The sequence below is a fragment of the Limulus polyphemus genome, unplaced genomic scaffold (assembly GCF_000517525.1).
Source record: "Limulus polyphemus unplaced genomic scaffold, Limulus_polyphemus-2.1.2 Scaffold709, whole genome shotgun sequence".
Classification (NCBI taxonomy): Eukaryota; Metazoa; Arthropoda; class Merostomata; order Xiphosura; family Limulidae; genus Limulus; species Limulus polyphemus.
In genome coordinates, this window is record NW_013666319.1 from 314,863 (window position 1) to 320,093 (window position 5,231).

Sequence of the window (5,231 nt, forward strand, 5' to 3'; positions counted from 1 at the left end):
ATAAGTAGTTGATAAATAAACTTTTTTCTATATTTTTCACTGATGATTGAAGTATTTGTCCAAAAGCAGACAAGTGACAAACACTGTACAAATTAAGATTCTCCGCGCTAGCTAATAATAAATGGACGAAAATGATCAGCTCTGCTGAAACTTTAAGTTACTAAAAGCAGTTTGTAATTATTACTCTTTATAGCGGCCCGGCATGGCCAGGTGGTTAGGGCGTTCGACTCGCAATCTGTGGGTCGCGAGTTCGAATCCCCGTCACACCAAACATGCTCGCCCTTTCAGCCGTGGAGGGTGTTATAATGTCACGGTCAATCCCACTATTCGTTGGTAAAAGAATAGCCCAAGAGTTGGCGGTGGGTGCTGATGACTAGCTGCCTTTTCTCTAGTCTTACACTGCTAAATTAGGGACGGCTAGCGCAGATAGCCCTCGTGTAGCTTTGCACGAAATCCAAAACAAACAAACAAACTTATTTTAGCTTTGAAACTCTATGTAACATACTTTTTTTAAATCTTTAATATGATCTGAACATTTTCCTCTTACAAATGTTTCTAGTGTTTTGTGTCATTACTGTAAACAAGCATTTTTTTATATGTTATGTAAATATTTTTCCAAATCTAACATTGTATTATTCTTTCAAATTCAAGCCTTCGATTCGTGATCAAGAACACATAGCTATCAGTGAACTAGGTCATATGTGCGGTAGACAGGTGCAGTAATTAATAGTTTAACCTATATTCGTGCAATGTATTTGGGAATTTGTTTGTCCACAAATTCATCCCACAATTTTGGTGCTAGCAAGAACGAACTTGGCAGGGAGACTAGGGGTGGCTCGGAAGAGAACTTTATCTAATTAGTTTAGTCTTATGCCTTTATGTATTTGGTATGCAAAGGGGGGTTAAACGCGCCCGGAAGCCATCTACGCATGATGGGGGATCTAGAAGTAGATGTGCAGGGTCGCTGAACTCGAATCTGGCATCCGAGTTTATGTTCCTGCCTTCAACCTTTCGGGATACAGGAGCGCCATTTTTGAAACAATGTTCATACGTTCCAAACAAGACCACTTAATAGTAAACATAGATATCATCAATAATTCTAATTTACTGTGATAGCATTAAGAATGGTAATATATGTGAATGCTTTTGCCGAAATTTAGAATTACTGAAAAATGTGAACAATGCAACTGGAACTGTTCGTGTAGTGTGAACTTTAACACAATCGAATAAAGTGAAAGTGTATTAACACATCAATATTAATATAATTACATACATGAATATAACCCTGAAAAACGGTCAGAGTAAAAGTGTGGACTAACTAAACTCTGGCCCTTTTGTAGTAATTAATGCAATATTGAACAGAAATTAAAGAAGTGCTGGAGGGAGGAAGAGGTCTTTTGAATCTGATCCTCCCAGGTCTACAAGACCTAAATATTGATAGCTGGAACAGTGGCAAGCTAGTCGGACCAAACTTACCACACTATAGATGGGCGTTCTAACGGGTTTTTAGGGTACGGAACATCCTTGGTGGAGCTGTAGAAGTAACTGGGGATAATTGGAGCATCTGTGGTCATGAGGGGGCCTTTACACTTCGCAGTGGAGCACAGATATTTACTGCTAGCTCGTTTAAACAGCGATTGGCAATGTACTTGGCGATATTTCTTATGGAATTTGCTTGCCTATTCTTCTGGTTTGGGCTTCATACTGAGCCTTCATACTGAGACCATAAAACGTTACCTCGGAACCATCAGAAGACTCAGGAGAAATACATAAGAACAGTGCCAACGGCTGTCTGTTGGTTCAACGTTTCTCAAGCTAGGAGCTCACCGGTCAACAAAAAATTGGTTCTGTATCATAGTTTATGTTTACAACGTCAGGTTGACTACAGGAAAAATAAATGTTAAATAGTTCATTAGACCAAAATGGAAAGACACTTATGTGAAAATGATTAGAAGAAACTTCAACATGCCCAAATGGTTTCAGACTTCTGAGACAATCCTAGCTGTGATCAGGATTAATCTGCAACTGATGTCTCACCAGTACTAAAAATGTTTACGATATGTATATATAGGTTAGCTATAAAACATTTTTTGGACACCAAAAACGAAACAAGGACAACGAGAAAGAGCGTATCAAGATAATTAAGCTCATTGGTATAGTCCCTTGATGGTCAGCGGAATGTTTATGGACTTACAACGCTTCAATCCCGGGTTAGATTCCCCGTGGCGGACAGAGTGTAGATAGCATGTTGTGTAGCTTAACATTTTGTAAATAACACACTTATGATATGATACTGTAGATTTTTGAAAAACTGGGATATTCTTTCACATTAAGAAAAAAAGAGGGGGCAACAGAGAAAATATATTGTCATCTTACTATGTGTTTTTCATAATAAATATGCTTTAGTAGTACGGAGTTATTATTCATAGGATGAATCTATTGCATATGTATAATTGAACAAAAATGTTTCCATACATGTATTTTATGTTATTATGTGGAACATTAGACATTAATAAGAATATAAGTGGGAAAAAAATAAATTCGCAATGAGAACATTATCACGAAATTCAACATACGTATATTTCATAAAACAGAAGCTGAAATAAATTGGCTGATATTGAAGTGTTTTGATGGGCCGGGCGTGGCCAAGTGATAAGCGTGCCCAGACTGTAAATTCGAGGATTCGTGGTTCGCGACCCGTTATTGCAAAAAAACCATCAACAACAAAACAACGCGCTCTTCTTCATTTTGGGACTGTATATACGCTATAAGACGGTCAAATGCCAGTCTTCGAACAGACAAGAGATAGCAATGGGAGCTGTTGACTATCAGCTCTTCCTTTAGTCTTTCAGTTCCAACTGCTAGGTCTGATATCCCTTGTGCAACTTTGTTCGATTATCTGAAAGAAACAATATTCATTTATTCGACTGTCAGATTACTTGTTCTTACTTGAATTACATACCTTATTATTTGTTAAAAAAGTAAATATTCGTAGATTCATCTCAATAAACAGTTCATATTTATGCTATATGACATATCACGTGGGCATGTTTAACCAAAACGCTTCTCTCATACGAAATTACTGCTGTTAAAGTATTATGGTGTAAAAAGCTGCTGCCAAAACGAGGCTTTTGTATACTAGAGATCATTAATTTTCTTCAAAACCCATGGAACAAGTAATAAGAGTTCGTCTTGTTTGTTACGTTAGACACTTAGGCGAGTTTTGGACAAAAACTGTCTGGCCGGCGCCTGACGACAAATAAGGAAATCAATCAACGTAAAGGTTGGTTGGTTGTTTTAGAGCAAAGCTACACTGGGTTATCAGCTGTTTGCACCGCGTGGAATCGAATCAAATTATATCAACGTATGAAGGATTGTGTATAACACGTAGTCCACACAGCCTAGTGGCTTGGCTGAGCGCGTAAGTAGCGGTGCACAAAACAAACACATCAACATGAAAAAACAATGAGCTGTTGGAACAGACATTGTGCTAAGATATCGAAACCCAAAATCAAAATCCAGAAACGAAAATGTTTCAGTGACCTTTCTTCTGGTTTTCACTTAAGTAACCTTTTTATAATATAATCGTATGGTTCCTTTAAGTTAATCCCCAGGTGAGACAGCGATATGTTTACGGACTTAGAACGTTAAAATCCGACGTTATAACAGATCTCATATTACCCTATTTATAGAGCTTATGTTACTTTTAAAGTTATTTTATTGCATTTTATAGTAAAATGCATTAAGTTTTAACACGACTTATTTTGGTAGGTCTAAGGAAGGTAAAATATATAGTATAACCTTCAAATATGTTTATCTGTTTGAGTCTCTACTTATCTAAAAGAACATAAGAAAATTTATCCAAATTAATGTTTAACCGATAAAATTATTGTTTTCGCTCATAAAAATATTTGTAAAACTACTCATATATATATGTATATCATCAATCATTTACATCTTCCTTATTGACCTAAAAACCTTATTTTCGTTTCTCTCGTGTAAACACCATGCCTAGAAGATGTTACGTAATAGTTATGTTGTTTACTATAAGTACTAAGCCTAATTAATGAAATACTAGTAATTGATGACTGTGAGCTTGTTTTTGTTTCTACATAGTTACATTATAAGTAATCTTATGATGTCAGGAATTTAAACATCTCTCATAAAACTTTCAAATGTGTTTACGAGAACTTGCAACGCTAAAATCCGGGGCTCGATCTTCCGCAGTGGATAGAGCACAGATACTACATTGTGTAGCTTTGCGTTTCAAAATAAACAAACAAATGTGTTTATGTGTTAACGTTCTTCACACCTATATCCAGTTATTCACAAAACAAGTAGCCTTAATAACATAAATTAAGGCTACTTGTTTTGTGAATAACTTTTAGCATCTAAAAGTATTCTAAATACCGCTCTATCGTATTTGCAGCATTATGTATTGAACTAAATAGAACTATTGTTTTATAAGTTGTTTTTTTATTTTTTTTTCGTCATTATACATTATTTGGTTTCATAGCGTTTTAAACACGTTTATACGCTCATATACGCTTAGGAAACTGCCCTTGTTCTTCATCTGCGCCATAGTTTTCAGGCAGTCTCATTATTTCAAACTATACACATGATGTACGTTAGGTCCTCCAATGGCTCAGAGCTAAATCTGCAGGTTTACGACACTAAAAATGGTGTTTCGATACATATGGTGAGCAAAGCACAGATAGTTCTTTGTGTAGCTTTGCGCCAACAATCAAATCAAATGTAAATTTGTGCAATCAAGAGAGGTTGTTTATATGGGAACTATCTATGTGCTTAGCGTCGTTAGTTTATATGGGAACTATGTGCTTAGCGCGCGCTAGTTTATAGGGGAACTATTTATGTGCGTAGCGTCGCTAGTTTATATGGGAACTATGTGCTTAGCATACGCTAGTTTATAGGGGAACTATCTATGTGCTTAGTGTCGCTAGTTAATATGGGAACTATGTGCTTAGCATGCGCTAGTTTATAGGGACTATCTATGTGCTTAGAGTCGCTAGTTATAGGGGAACTATTTATGTGCTTAGCGTCGCTAGTTTATATGGGAACTATGTGCTTAGCATACGCTAGTTAATATGGGAACTATCTATGTGCTTAGCGTCGCTAGTTTATATGGGAACTATGTGCTTAGCATGCGCTAGTTAATATGGGAACTACTGTATGTGCTTAGAGTCGCTAGTTTACATGGAAACTATCTATGT